This window comes from Lonchura striata, chromosome 10 (assembly GCF_046129695.1).
Source record: "Lonchura striata isolate bLonStr1 chromosome 10, bLonStr1.mat, whole genome shotgun sequence".
Lineage (NCBI taxonomy): Eukaryota > Metazoa > Chordata > Aves > Passeriformes > Estrildidae > Lonchura > Lonchura striata.
Genome location: NC_134612.1, coordinates 15,327,850 through 15,343,109, shown reverse-complemented (window position 1 = coordinate 15,343,109; position 15,260 = coordinate 15,327,850).

The following is a 15,260-nucleotide window of genomic DNA, read 5'->3' as shown; positions in this document are numbered from 1 at the left end:
ATACCCATTACAAGGTTTCCCTTAACACCTAATTGCTTTTCTTCTTCAGTCACTGGCAAATTTGAACTCATTTATTGCTTCACAAACCTCAAACCATGCAGGCTTTTATTAACTCAGAGATTAATTTTGTGGTTGGCAAAGTCCCTGCTTTCCAGCTCTCTTGGCATCACTCTGGTTTGTACTGCTGGAAGTGCCTGGCAACCTCAGCTCTCCTGCAGCATTCCTGGCTGCAGCTTCCCTAGGGAAGGGACGGCTCACAGGGCATCACAAGTTATTTCTAGGTGTACACCTAGAAATCACAGCATTCAGTGCTTTTAAAATATCAGGTGTTTAACCTGGTAGAAAAAATAAAATAAATTACAAGAGAAATTACAAGAAAAACAACAATTTTCTCCATTCTGTTCACCCTAGAGGGATTGGTTAGCAGGAGGAAATGAGCCAGAGAATACAATCCAGCATTGTCAGTGCTTCTGGAAATGTTATGGCCATTCACAGACAGTGTAGTTCCTCCAGACTTTGCTCAGTGGGAGGAGGTAAGCAGTTTGGGGCTTGAGGACAGGAGGAGTGGTAAGTCCTGCAGCCTTTCTTAACGGGCTTCCCATTATGATTTTGATTGTGTAGTTACCTATATTCCACCTGAAACCTTAACTGGGTACAAGTCACAATAATAAAACTTAAAAGTCCTTTACATCTTTCTGTGACCAGAACATTTCTCACACGTGACATTTCTCAATTGCTCCCTCCCATCACCTTTTCCCCAGTGTCGAGGGCGTTTGCTGTTTTCCATGTCTGGTTTTGCCCCACCAACCCTGCGCTCTCTCCCAGGTGAGGCACAAATAAGCTAAACAATGCTTATTAAGTGTACAGCATTTAGTGAGTCTCAGACTGACTAATCACATTTTATGTGCTTTCCCAGTCTGACTGTACCCACTGTTATCTCTCATCTGTAACTGTAAATCCTCCAGGGCAGAGATCAGCATTGTTACCTGTTGTATATTACCTAGCTGAAAGGGGCCAAGGATTTTATGTGCTTTGGCAATAAACAGCATAAATATCATTATGTTTTAAGAACATTTGTGAAGTTTTTCTCCTTTGCACATGTTTTCTAAATCAGGCAGGACAAAAACCTATCTGGGGATCAGATTTGTGTATGAAATCTATCTTGTGCCAAAACTAAGATATCCAAGTAGCAGAGAAAATAAATCAGAACCTACTGTTTATTTATTCAGTCTCTTTAATGTGTATATATTAGCGTGTTCCACCCTGCCTTTTCTGTAGGGCTGTATAAATATGTGCCTTAGCTCAGAGGAGTTTATGGGACCCACCTCTGCCGTGCACCAGCAGCCAGCTGGCCACATCTGGTCCCAGATGCTGCAAGCACACCTCTGCTAGCCCTGTACCAACAAGCCCGCCCTGAGGACAGCTGTGGGGCCTCCTGTGGGACACCTCTGGCCCTGCTTGTTTGATTTTCCTGGCAAGTGTGTTACATAGGGGATAAAATCCCCATAGCCCATGTTCTCTAATCCCCATATATCCTTAGGCAAACAAAAAGAGGCTCATAAGAAAAGGGACTGAGAAAGGACACAGGTCCATGCCTTGGCTGTGTATGTGGACATGACATTCCTCTTACTACCTTTGTGTTTTCTCTGACCTCAGTTGCCTGCAGGCTCTGCCAGCTTAGATTTTCAAGTTCAGTAGGTTGGCAACAGCAGTGGCATCCCTCTGGGCTCTTGGACACAGGCATGGGATCTGCATGGGAACATGACTCTTGAACTGAGTGCCAGAGCTCATGAACACAGGTAAGTATATGGTAACTCATTAAATGGAGGTTAGCAATTATAGTTTCACTCTTCAAGATGATTCACATGCAGGGGAAAGCCACAAGTCTTTAAAAGTTTCCTTTGAAAGCTCCTTAAACTACTTTGGCAAGCCTGAGTTGTTGAACAATTTATCACTTCTCTGCCAGATGAGCTTGTGAAACCGCTTTAAGAGGAAATTGTACAAAGTGCCCAAGATTGTCACAGATGAAGATTCTTTTCTCTTGTGCCGCCCAATCCTTTTTCCCCCATTTCCCAGACATCCAGTTCTTCATGGTTTAAAATAGCCTGGCTAGTTAGCTGCTGTTTCCATTAAAACAACAGCCTATCTAATAAGTTGCATGTCTTCAACAGCAGTCAGAGGCAAAGGAAAATTAATTGCTCCATTTACTTGAATAAGATCTTAAAAAGTCACTTTTTATAGTAGATGAAAAAAATAATACTGTGCTTTCCTATTCCTCTCGCTAACCCCATGCCATGGGAAGCAGTAAAGGAGGTCACTCCTGTCTCCACATTACTTCTCAGGTCCTTTGAAGACTATTCCCTCCACAGAATTTACCTTCCACTCTCCTCTTCTGGTTCCCTGCTGCCACAAAGCTGTAATAGAATCACTGTGTAGCTACTTGGTGCATCCTTTTTGTTGGTACTTGTCCCTTTCCCTCTCCCTTCTATTTTTAAAAAAGGCAGAAGTCTTTCAGTCAGTAGGACTGCCAGCCTTTGCCTAGCTCACGTCATACTTAAGGAAAAGTGGGATCTGAGTGCCATTACATGCTTTCACACCTTCACCACAGTATTTCATAAAGCTGCTGTGCAGCACACACACAAAAGCTCCCTGAGGGATTGTCTCCACCAAGGACACCAGTTTCCTGATGGCTTGCACAGGGTTTGTCCCATCCAACCTGCAGACTGGGCTGAAATCCTGGGGCACCACATCAGCACTGGTGATCGTAACAACAGAGGGTTGAGTTTGGAAGCAGTTGTCCCAGCCACAGGAAAAAGTTGCCAAGGGGACCCAGTAGGTACCTGCAACACTGCAGGTAGCTGCTGGGAAATATTCCAGTAAATGGGGGGGAGTTCCACCCTGACCAATGGACAGCACAAACCCCATACTAGGTAACCTACTTACAGCTAAATTACCCCAGGACTGCTAAGAAAAATAAAGCAACTAGCTAAATAGAGCTAAAAGACCCCCACATACATACCTTGAACATGAGATTCTTGAGAAACCATTGCTTCTACCCAGCAAAATACAACAGGCAAAGGGCAAGGTGTGTGTGTTTTTATTATTGAGCTGCAAATATTTTCCTGTGAAATGAATCTGCTGAGTACTGCCCACCCAGCACAGAGGACAGATTCAAGCTCTCTGGCAACCCTCCTAGCTGAAGAAGGTGATACCCTCTCCAGCTGAAGAATGCACACACAATGCTAATGTATCTTGCCATCTAACAGTTCAATGTTTTGATTTCACATTAGAATTGCCTGAAAATAGGACCTTTAATATCTCTATTGTTGTACATTTCTCTCTCAAAGTATGTTTAAAGGACTTAATCAGACTCATTTCCTTAATTTCAAGCATATCTCTGAAAACTTATTATCCCAGGCTGATGGCATCAAAGAGTGAATTAGGAATAAAGCCAAGTGAATAAAACCAAAGACATTTCCTTTCAGTTACTGTGCAGCCTTCACAGGCTGCAGAGCATTAGAGCTGCTGAAATACCACTGTCACATTCTTCAAGATCTGCAAATTGGTGCCTTGCTCTTACACCATTGGCAGGAAAAGAGGACACTGGATCCCTGTTACACTTCACCCAACAAAGCTATGCTGTGATGAGCAGCTTTAGATGTGTAGCACTGGAAAAATGTCTTTGAACTATTTGTTTGAGTTCCCAATTTCTAAGACATATTTATTCCACCAAAGTTACTCTACTAAACAGAAAAAAAACCCAAAAAAACCAAAACCAACAACAACAACAACAAAACAAAAACAAAAACTGGACTTGATTTTATATTATATGAAACCCTTGATTTCATCTTCTGTCCTTCAACATCATTTGCAGAGAAGCAGCAGGTCTTGCAGCTGTTCTGGGCCAGACTGGAGGTCCACACAGGCCATTGTCCCAGTATCTCTGATGGCAGTAAGGAGCTGAAGTGCTCTAAACTCCAGACTGAGGAGACACCAAACCAAGATGCCACCATCCTTCCAGGTTAAGGAGCAACTCTTGTACCTGGAAACAACACAATTTTAGCATGGTCCAGGGCAGATGAAGCAATTATTGCTGAAGTGATTTCTGCAACCTTGTTCTCACAGCACCTCCTGGGAAAGCACTTGGTAGACTGGCAGTCGGTGCTGTCACAACAAAGCAGAGGGCTGGGAAGCCTTTCTTCTGCTTCGTGCTCTCCAAAGGCTCTGCTTTCAGAGAGGACAGAAACCAAAGCCTGTGTGCAGCTCTTCTCCCTGGCATGGCACCTCAGAGAATGAAGAGGTTATGCTGTCTGGTCATTTGACCCACCATCAGTCATCCTCAATAACTTTTTCATCTCTGTTATTTCAACTAAATGGGCAAAGTCCATGAGTTTATTATGACCTGAGACACTGTGCTTCTGCAATGCCCTCTGATGCCCCGGTGGCTCCCCATCTGCCCTGCAGACTGGCGGCATTGCTGCCATCAGGACTGGCGTTCCCTGCCCACATGGCCCGGCACCAGCTGGAGCAGAGGAGGAGCCAAATGTGCTGATGGACAAAGAACATCTTATGCAAGGGCTGGAGAAGGTTGGCTCACCTTCAAGACACTGAGAAGCAAGGCAGGGGAGCATTCACAGTAGGAAGCCCAGTTTCCCCACATCAGGGAGGCTGGGTTTGCTGGTGGGCAGCAGCACCCACAGTGCCAGGCAGGGTGGGCAGCAGGCAGAGTTGCACAACCAGGGAGCCCCCAGGCTATGGCCAGCCCTGTGCACAAACCAGCCTTACAAAGAACAAGGTGAGACCACATTAGAACATCATTTTGCTTTTCTGAAACTATTGACTTTAGAAGTTACCTGTGTTTCCTTTGCCCTCTGCTTTCCAAGCCATACTGCTCAGGTTCCCTCCATCTCTCCAGTCTTTCCTCGGCAAGCACCAGGCCTGGGGCAGTGCTGTGAAGAAGCCAGGAAGGACAGCTGCTGACAGGAGCCAGGGTTTGCATGTGCAGCAGTGGCAGCACCCTGACAGACCGTGCAGGGCTGCAGCCTGACAGTAATGGACAGCTCTGGGCTTTCTCCTTCCCCTGCTCTTGCCAGAAGATGATTTTTGTAGTGTGGCAGCTCCAAAGCCACGACTTCAAAGTAGCAGCTAATGGTGAAAGAGAAACTGCTGGATCCTTTCCACCATTCCTTGCCCTCTGGGGTCCTTTCTCCTCTATCCCTGAGGTTTTAGAGTGAGAAAGGTCTAATTACTTCTACAGCTTGTAATTACTACATTTGCAGCTCCACCCTAAGAAGCAAGCTCGTCTGCTTCCCCAGAACAGGTCATGCCCTGACAAACACCTGGCTGCTTAATTTCTCCAAACAGTGCTTGGGGCTCTGCAGACACACCGGGCTGAGCATGCTGTGGGTGCTCTTGGTGGCTGGGAAACCCAAAGGGAGGACAGTGCAAGGAAGATGACTGCACGTCCCCTTTCACGCAGCTGTGCAAAGGAACTCACCCGTGTGCACTGCAGCTTCTTGCAGCCTTCTCCAGAAGCAGCAGAGCACTTCCCAGGGCACTGTGTCCCTAAAAAGGGTTCTTGGGGCCTTTGATGGCTTCATCCAAGACTGCCTGCCTCCCAGGAATCTGGCTAAATCCTCCTTCCCTACTCTCCACGGCTATAAAACTGGCAAGAGATGATCAACAACAGAGGTGTCTCCTCACTGTCCAAAGGACCTGAACTCCAGTCACCCCACAGAGCAGAGGATACCCAGCAACCACTGAAACTACAAGATCTACCCAAACCTGACCTGGTGCCAGCCCTGTCCCTGGCCAGGCTGGTGACTTTGGCTGAGCACATCACCTCTGACACACCTCTTGGAGATGGGGGGCTGAGCAGGCAGAGCATCTGCAGCACCTCAGGAAAAGCCTCCTCTAAAGCTGCACCCACTCAGAGCATTCCCACCCTGGCCATTGTTTTGGGAACGACTGGAAAATGTCAGCAGGGCACTGGGTGCGGGTGGGGGGTCAGGAAAAAGGAAAAAGAGATGATTAGATTTTTTTAAATCAGCCAATAAATTATATTAACTTTTCCATTGACCTTTTGTGGGGTCACATTATCAGACTAGTGAATGTGGTTCATGAAGATAGGATTATGCTCAGATTTCAAACTGTGCAGAAAGTGCATCCCAAGCAACATGCCAAAATGGAAACGTCAGCTCTGCCAGATGGGTGTGCTTCTCATTATCCTCCCGAGGAAAGCCAGATCCACCACCTACAAATACTGTATATGTTATTGAAAGGGTCTGGTTCCCAGGGAGGCTGGGAATTGTGTAAGGTCTGCCTTTGTCAATGGTGCCTTTTACTCCTTTCCCCTTGAGACTGTGGTGGCACAGGAGCAGCCTGTGGAGGGACTGGTTTGCCACAGGCAGCCAAGAACACTTTTCCCCCCTGCTCGGCCAGCTTGCCATGGAGCAGACAGCTGGGAGTGGGCAGCTTCCCTTGGCCAGGGAATGAACACTGGCCTGGCATCCTGGTGCTGCCTTTAGGGTGGGATAATGTTCAAAGCATGGGGCGGGGGGAAGAGGGTGTGAGGGCGCAGCTACATGTGCTGGGTGCCTGCAAGGGAAGCCCTGCTGCCCACGGCTGCCCCAGACTCTGACAGGGCTTAGTAGGTGTTGGCAGAGCTGCAGCACTGGGCCACATCATATCAGCTCCCTATCATGAAGCCACCAGCAACAGCTCCCTCTGCAGCTATAGAAGCTTGCAGGAGTGCCCCAGGGAGCCGGGGGTGTGCCAGCCCACAGGGACAGTGACCCTGCTGTCCCCAGGGCTGTCCTAGTCCTCGGTGCTTAGAGAGTTGCCCTGTCCCTTGGACTGCAGCCCCGGCAGACAGAAGCCTCGTCTCGGCCCTTGCCAGCCCAGCACGGCCAAAATTAGCTTCCCCTGCGTGTGTGCCGGCTAGAAGAGCCACGATTGTGTCTCAGAAAAGCATTATTGTATTCCTCAAGCCCTATCTTATCAGGGAAAGAGAAACGGGACTTTGACAAATTGCCTCTGCAGCGGCCGGGGTGAGCACATGGTTCTCGGTAATCGCCCACCCTGTGGTCGCCGGGGGCCACTATTGTTCCCAGCCCTGGCTGTGCCCTGAGGAGTCTGGGCAGCTATGACCCTCCCGAAGGCAAGAGAGCAGTGGGCCCTGGCCACCCTCACCTTGGCTGCACCCAGTACATTGTGTTTGCAGGTGGGCATGGGCTGAAGTTAGATTGATCCCTTTATCAGCAGCCTTCAAGTGCTGATAAGGTGACATCGCCTGACTGGAGCGGGGACTTGAACTCTTTTGCAAGGGGAGATGGTTATCAGCAGTCTCTGGCAGGGCTGTGCTGGCTCTGCAGCCTCACAGCTGGAAGCAGAGCTGAGCGCTGAGCCTGGGACAGATAGGAAGGGTTTGTTTTGCTTTGCACAATGGCTGCTCAGATCCTGTCCAACAGTGGAGCACAGCAGGGCACCTCACAGGCACTCAGCCTAGTGCTGTCACCACACAGGGGATCCAGCGTGGCTCTCCTGCCCTGGGATGCTCAGCCTGACCCCAGGGACAGCTTGGCCCATGATATACAGGTTTTGACAGGAGACACATTGTTCCCAGTCCCAGGGCAGAGGCTCATCACCTGGAGAGCTTATGTCATCTCACCAGGAAGCCCAAGATCCACCCATGAACCCATCTCTGCCTGCAAACCACCCAGGCAGGGGAGGAGAGCAGGGCATTCTGTGACCTCTCTGCTCCTTGCTGCTGCAAGGCCATCTGGGGACCCTCCCCAGCAGGGTCATGAGGACCAAAAGCCTGTTCAATGGGTCCACAACCCACATTTCCAGGCAGAGCAGAGAGCTGTGAGCTACAGGGCAGGAGAAGAGCACAGGGTGACTGATGGCTAGTGGGACAGCCAGCATGACCCTGCAATGATGTTCCACAGGGGACCCCTGCCTGACCCGCTGAGCTTACCTGAGAGGGGAACAGCACTGGAACCATGGATACCTGCAGCCAACCTCACTGCTTGTGCAATGCACTGGGAAGCTCTTCATCCCCCTAAGCACAACTGTGGTTGCTGGTGGGGTGATCTCCAACAGAAGTGCTGGTGCCAGTGGTATCTCCCCAAATACCCCAGCAGAAGCAGCCAGTGAGAGCTACTGGGAGCAGGCAGAAGTTACAGCAAACCATGTTGCACAGCTGTACAACACCTACCTGGTGTTTTGGAGCTTTGTGCTCTTTGTTGCTCTGCTGCTGGCTCCTTCTTCCCAGGGCTGGATGAAGGGAGAGATTGACAGGTGTTGCAAGTGTCACAGCCATCCTAGCAGAGATGCTGCATGTCTCCCTCTGCCTACAGCTCAGCTCTCTGCTGTCTAGAGCTGGGTTGTCTGAGTGAAACCAAATGGGAAAACTCCAGGTGGACTGAATACAAGATCTGAAAGGGCTGAGGCCATGGATGTCCACTTGCTGCACCTCAGGGTAGAGGACAAGCACAGCTGATGGAGAATTGCAAACCACAGGAACGTGTGATGTGCTCCAGCCCCTCCTGCATGGCTCCTCCCTTTGCCGGATCCCTGAAATGTCCCTTCCCTCACCCTGACCAAACACCAGTGTGCACCTTCGTGGCTCCCACCCCAGGAGCCCCACGAGAAGGGAGCAGGCACTGCTTGCCGGGCACAGCACCCATCCCTCTGCTTTCTGAAGTGCAGCTGTCCATGATGGAACACCAAGGCAGCTCTCGGGACACGCCTCCGGGGCAGTGCAGAGCAGGTCAGCACAGGGTGACCTGCAGCCCACCCTGCCGCTCCCAGTGCCACAGCCTGGGGCCTTCCTGAGCCAAAGAGCCAGCCCTGGCCTGCCTCCCTGAACTCCTCTCATCATTCATCCCAGTCTTGCTGCCCAAAATAGCCTACAATGATTTCCGCAGTTAAACTGGGCCTGCTCTGAGCCTGCAGTCTGTAATCTGAATTTGGCTCTAGCCAACTTCATTTTAGACTTCCCTGTCCCCTTACTCTGAGACACAGCAGAGGCACTCCTCTTTCCTTTACTCTTCTGTCCCAATGGCACCCACCCCATCACATCTCGTCTTTGGGACAGGACAGTGAGTGCTGCAGGGGCTCACCTCTTCCCTTACTGAGATGCCACCTGTCCCCCTTGTGTCTCTTCTTGTGGCCTGTTTAGCTCAGGGCACTGGGGGATGCTTGGTGCTGTACACACATCAGATCATCTTCCAGCCCTTTCCCAACCAGCTCCCACTCAGCACTGCTCCCATGACCAGCCTCTTCTCTGCTCCCAGTCCTGCCCACATGGACATCACTGTCCCTGACCCCTCCACTCTGAAACATAACCTCTAACATATAGAACATGTCACTCTATCCCTCAGCCACTCAGCAATGCTTCCAACATCTGCCACCAGCTTTGGGATGTTCATAGACCCAACAGAGAAATATGTCACTAGCAAATGTTGTCGCCTCATTTTTCTCAGCTCTTCCAAAATGTTTAAAATAATATTTAAAGCAAGACACCAAGCTACGTGATGCAACTGACACCCTTGAAGGATGGGATGCCATCCAGAGGGAGCTGTACAAGCCCAAGAATTGGGTCCATGGGAGCTTCATGAGGTTGAACAAAGGCAAGTTCAAGGTCCTGCACCTGAGTTGAGGCAAGCCCTGATTTCAACCCAGAACAGATTGAGAGCAGCCCTGCCAGGGACTTGGGGGTGCTGGTGGATGGGAGGCTGGATATGAGCCAACAATGGGCACTGGCAGCTCAGAAAGCCAAACGTGTCCTGGGCTGCGTGCAAAACAGCATGGTAACAAATGAGGGAGGAGATTCTGCCCCTCTGCTCTGGTGAGACCCACCTGCAGTACTGCACCCAGACATGGGGTCCCCAGCATAAGAAGGACATAGACCAGTGGGAGTCAGGGGAGGCCATAAAGACTATCAGAGTCTGAGCACCTCTCCTATAAGGAAATATTGAAAAAGTTGTGGCTGTTCAGCCTGGAGAGAAGAAGGCTTGGGGCAGACCTTAGACTTGCCTTGCAGTACTTGAAAGATGAGGACAAACATTTTAGTAAGGCCTGTTGTGATATGACAAGGGGTAATGGATTTAAGGTGAAGGAGGATTTATTTAGGTTAGGTATAAGGTAGAAATTCTTTACAGTGAGGGGAAACACTGGAACAGGTTGCTCAGAGAGGTGGGAGTTGCCTCATCCCAAGAAACATTCAATGCAGGGTTAGATGGAGCTCTGAACAACCTGATCTAGTTGAAGATGTCCCTGTTCCTTGCAGGAGTGTTGGACTAGAGGGTTGTTGAAGGTCCTTTTCAACCCAAACTATTCTATGATTTCTCTTGCAGGAGTGTAAATGAAGGACACAGATGGTCCCCTGGGATGGAGCAGGAGCAGACGAGGCCAAGGCTGTTGGTCCAAGGCTCACTGAGAAGCTCTGAGAACGCCGTGTGCCCGCTGCACACCCCTGTGACAGCCAGGCCGGCGGCTTGGGAGATCCCGGCTCACACGGACATCCTGCTGAGCTTTCGAAAGCAGCCGAGGTGCCCACCCCAGCGTCTGCAGCAGAGACTTTTGTTTCACTTGAGGTTATCTTATCGCCATAGGAAAGGCAATACAGCAGAAGAATTTCCTTTCCTTTATGTTTCCAGCCTTTCCATTGTCTGGCATCTGGATTTCTGAGCCTTGCCACTCACCAAAATGCTCAGGCCTCTGGAAATGAATGCGAGCCCTTCTTATCAGCAGGAGCTCTGCAAATGCTCTTTTTGCTGCTGCAGGGAAACCAGGCAGGGTCTGGTGGCCCCAGGCTCCATCCTCACCCCATTCATGAGCGGTGCATTTTCCACTACCCAAGTCAGGTGCCAGCTCTGCAGTTCATTCAGAGGGATGGCAGTGCCAGGCAGCAGAGCTTGATGAGAATTACCAAGGCACTGAAACACCACAGTTTTCCATTTCTTTCTTCCATGGCAGAGCATGAGCAATGGGTCAGCTCCCCACACAGAGCACTGAAGACATATTCAACCTGCTGGATGGGTTTCCATCTCACTGGTCCATGTTTCATGGTGCTAAAGCTAGCAGGCAGGGATCACCAGGAAATGTGGTGGCTGTGGCAGGCATATTCTCCTCTCTCAGGATTTTTTCACAGAGGAAAGAAAGAGAAAACAATTTATATTTCTGCTCCTTGTTTTCCCATGTGGAATGTGTTTGGAGAAATGTTTACCTGGGGTGAGTGCTTGATTTGATTCTGGTGAGGATTGATTGAGTCTGATGGACAATCCAATCCACCTGTGTCTGGACTCTCGAGAGGAGGGTCACAAGTTGTGAGTTAGGGTAGTTAGAAAAAGTAGGTATGTAGTTTTAGCATCTCCTTTAAAGGGTATATTAATGTATTATAGCATAGTTATAATAAAGAAATCATTCAGCCCTCTGAACTAGAGTCAGACATCATAATTTCTCCTCACCAGGTTGGCTTGCATTTACAATAGGTGGCCACCAGCAGTGAGCCACAGACTGTCCCTTTCTCCTGCTTTGCTGAGTGCATCAGCTGGCTTCAATTCCACTGGGCATGGCTTGTAAGCCTAAATGCAGGAGGAAACAGCAGCACAATCACAAGAGATTGGTGGGTTTGAATCCATCTGTGAGGCTGCACCTCTCCCAAAGCCCCAGTTCCAGAGAAGGAAGCTGTCAGTGGTGACAAAAGGGGACCCCTATGTCATATCTCAGCAGTAGAGTGAGATATGGACCCTGAGAACTGTCCCTGCTCCACCAGACAGTGCTTCAGGCAAAACATGGCATGGCAGACTGTGGTAGCACCCCAGAGCTTCTCACCTTCCTCCAGAGAGCCCCAAAGAAGCACCTTCTGCTGCTTATTACTTGTTTGATTGAGGTGCTTGGAGATCCTGGAAGGGTTGCAGCTTGTCTGAAGGTGCCTGGGAACAGCACAGAGCAAGGCTGAGCAGCAGGGCTGGGCTGGCTCCACGGCACCATCACATCCTCCAAGCCCCAACTGTGAAGAGAAAGGAGCAGGCAGGTGCCAGGGAGCCCCAGGTGGGTGCCAGGGCAGCACAGGATCTGCACTGCCTCCTTCCAGAAATGAGAACTGGCTGCATTTGAAACTATTACATTTTTGGTATTCCCTTTCTCCATGGCAAAGCAGAATAGTGCTGGTTTCCATTTTTCTCACGCACTTCCCTTGCTGCCCAGACAATGAGGAGAGGGCTCAGGAGCACACTGAGTGGCCAAGATGTGGTGTCAAGAGTAAGAAAATCCCTTTTCCCTGAGAGCACACAGCAGCGGTTCCTGAGCATCCCCCTGCACTGTCCTGAGCACAGCCAGTTCTGAGAAGCTCCAAGCAGACACACTCTTGGCTGAAAACCCTGTGAAATCCCAGATGAGCCTGCACTGGTCTACCAATGCTGACCAAAACAAAGGGGCTCTGTAAATGCTTCCAAGCTTCCCTTTGCTCTGGGCAGGCAGAAAAAGCCTGGCTGGACTGCAGGACCTTCCCTCATGGACGATGTTTCTGTTTCTTTGCCTCAGCTCCCAAGTGACGAAGGGCTGGTGACATTTCCAGAAGGGTAAATTCAAGCCTGCTCCACCCAGCACATGCAGTCCTCTTGCCCTGACACCACCCATGGGACAGACCCTTTTCCCACAGCCACAGCAAGAAAGAACACTGGGGCAGAGTTCCTCTGACTCAGTAGTGGTTTCTTTTCCTCTTGTCCTCACCATGACCTCTCTTTGTGTCTCAAGATGTCTTGGGCACCTCAGGCATTTAGCTTGGAGAGATTTTCTGAGGTATACTGGAGATCTGCTCCCTGCCTCTCTCCCAGCTGCCCCAGGGTATTTTTCCCCAATATTTTTTTTATTTCTGCAGCAAAAAAAGGAAAAACTCAGTAAAAAAGCTGGACTAGAACCACCACACAGGGAAGGGGGACAGCACAATACCGTTCCTCACAGACAAATGGGGTAAAGGATCCTGCAGGGGCCAGGCAATGGCATTAAGCTCCTCACAGATGGGAAGGAGCTGTGACCAGAGAGGAAAAAAGAAAGATTGCTTCTTACTTTAAAGCAAGCGTCCCAAGGCAGTTAGAAAAGAGCTGCTTAACTTTTGTAGAAACATCTTTAAAGGCCCTGGACTCAGCTGCTTGCCCTGCCATGGCCAGAGCCACAATTTCCATTGTGGTCCTCTTGGCCACCTCCTTGCCAGGGCAGCTAACAAGAGCAGCTCGTGAGCCACTCTGCAGGGGTGCAGTGGGGTGGGAGTCCCTGGGGACCCACACCTCTGCTGGGATCCTGAACTGGAACAGGACCCAGCACTGCTGCTGGGGGCAACAGGGCTGCTCCTCTGCCTGGGCAAGGCCGGCCCCTAACGGCAGGAGAGCGGGAGTTCAGCCTCCTGAGACACCAGGGAGGAGTTTTGGTCCAGGCGGTGACAGCAGAAAACCAGCAAGACCCCACATGGCAGTCCCTTGCTGCAGACTCCCTGGTGCAAAAAGCCATCATCCCGCTGATCCCTGACCTGAGACGTTGGGTAAAGATCAGACACCTGACTCTGACAGCCCCACATCTGCAGTGGGTGATGGGCAGAGGACTTGTTTGTGTAGTGCTGGCTCTGCCAAGCCGAGGGGACTGAAGCTCCTCCATCATCTGCCACCAACTACAGTTAGAAGAGCCACAGCAGCCACACCAGAGTGGCTTAGAGATTTACATCCTGGCATCCCCCACCCCTCAAACTGCACACCCATGATGCTGCAGGTTTCAGGAACAGAGTAAAAAATGTTGCTCTTTCTCAAAAAAAGACTGCAAAACACTTTTTTGTAGTAGCTAGATGGCCTAGATGGCAGCTCAGATATGCAATGACAAGTCCTGTGTGTGAAGCAGAGCCCCAGTTCTCTGGACATCCAGGGCAGAGCTGGTGATTCCACCACTGCCTTGGTCAGAGTCACACTGCTGTGCAGGTGTGACACCCAGTGCCACACACAGCACAGACCCACCCATGATCTCCTGGGACACCATGAGCTGTGGGAGAGACTGCAGGCTGGTGTGAGACTCTCCAGACCAGGTAGCAGAGACCTGCAGGGAGAACTTTAGTTCTCAGTGCAAGTACAACTTACCATAAAAGGCTAGTTCAGCTCCAAAACATATTCCCAAACCAATTCTGCATTTCTGCTGCAGGTATTAGTGCAGGAGGTAACAACATCAGCCAGGAAAACAAGCTGCTGGCATTACAAAGCAAAGCTGCTTGCATTACAAAGCAAAGGGGAAACAGCACAGGGGTGCTGGAAGTGCTGTGAATTGCAAAGAGACTGGAGCCAGTTGCAGCCTGCACACTCCCTCTATACACACAAGGCACTTGAAGAAAACAGTACTCCAAAATGGAAACTGGCCTTCTCCAGACAGCAGTGGAGCAGCAGAAGCTCATTCACAGGTGGCCAGGGCAGAGCACATTGTCTCCTTTGTGCTGGCTCTAACAAGTGAGCAGCGCCTGCATGGCCTCACGCCTGCCAGCTGCTGCCATGTGCTGTGCTGAGCTGTCAGCAAGGCCCAGCTGGCACTGCCCAGTGAGGGATGTGGTTCAGCAAGACACCAAACCACCACAGGAAAGCATTAATTTGCGTCTTACCTATTTTGCCCACTGCTCAGTAACAGCATGAAATATTAACAGGTCTTTAAGTCCTTCCCCTGTTGAGGCAAGAGTACTTTAGCACAGCAAAGAGCAGTTTGCATTTAACACCTGGGCACACAGTACTTGCTTGGTCATATTTACATTATCCTCCATTCACTCATGCAAACACTGCAAGTTGCTCAGCAGGTCTCAGGGCAAAAGGTTTCTGCAAACAACAAGCAGTCATCCCAAGTCTCAGGCCCTAGGGATTTCTGTCACTCAGTAGATTTGGAAGGGTCTACAGAAGGACAAAGCCTGTCCAGCAAGGTGGCCCATGGAGCTAACAGGAAAGGGCAGACAATGCAAAAGAAGAGAACTTGGGTACACGCAACATGGGCTAACAATTCAAAATGCTTCAAAAGGAGAAAAACAGAATAGAAGAAAATGTTTTACATCTTCAATAAAACATTTTCCAGTTTCACAGGTAGTAGCTTCACACAAAACAGGACAAAAATAAAGGAATGCTTCTGAGCAATCAAGTCCTTAAAGCATTTTAAGGGACAAAAGCAGATACCTTTCCTGCAAGGAGGGTGGAGAAGTCAGATCAGAGTGATTTGGTCATGCCACAACCTTTTCAGGA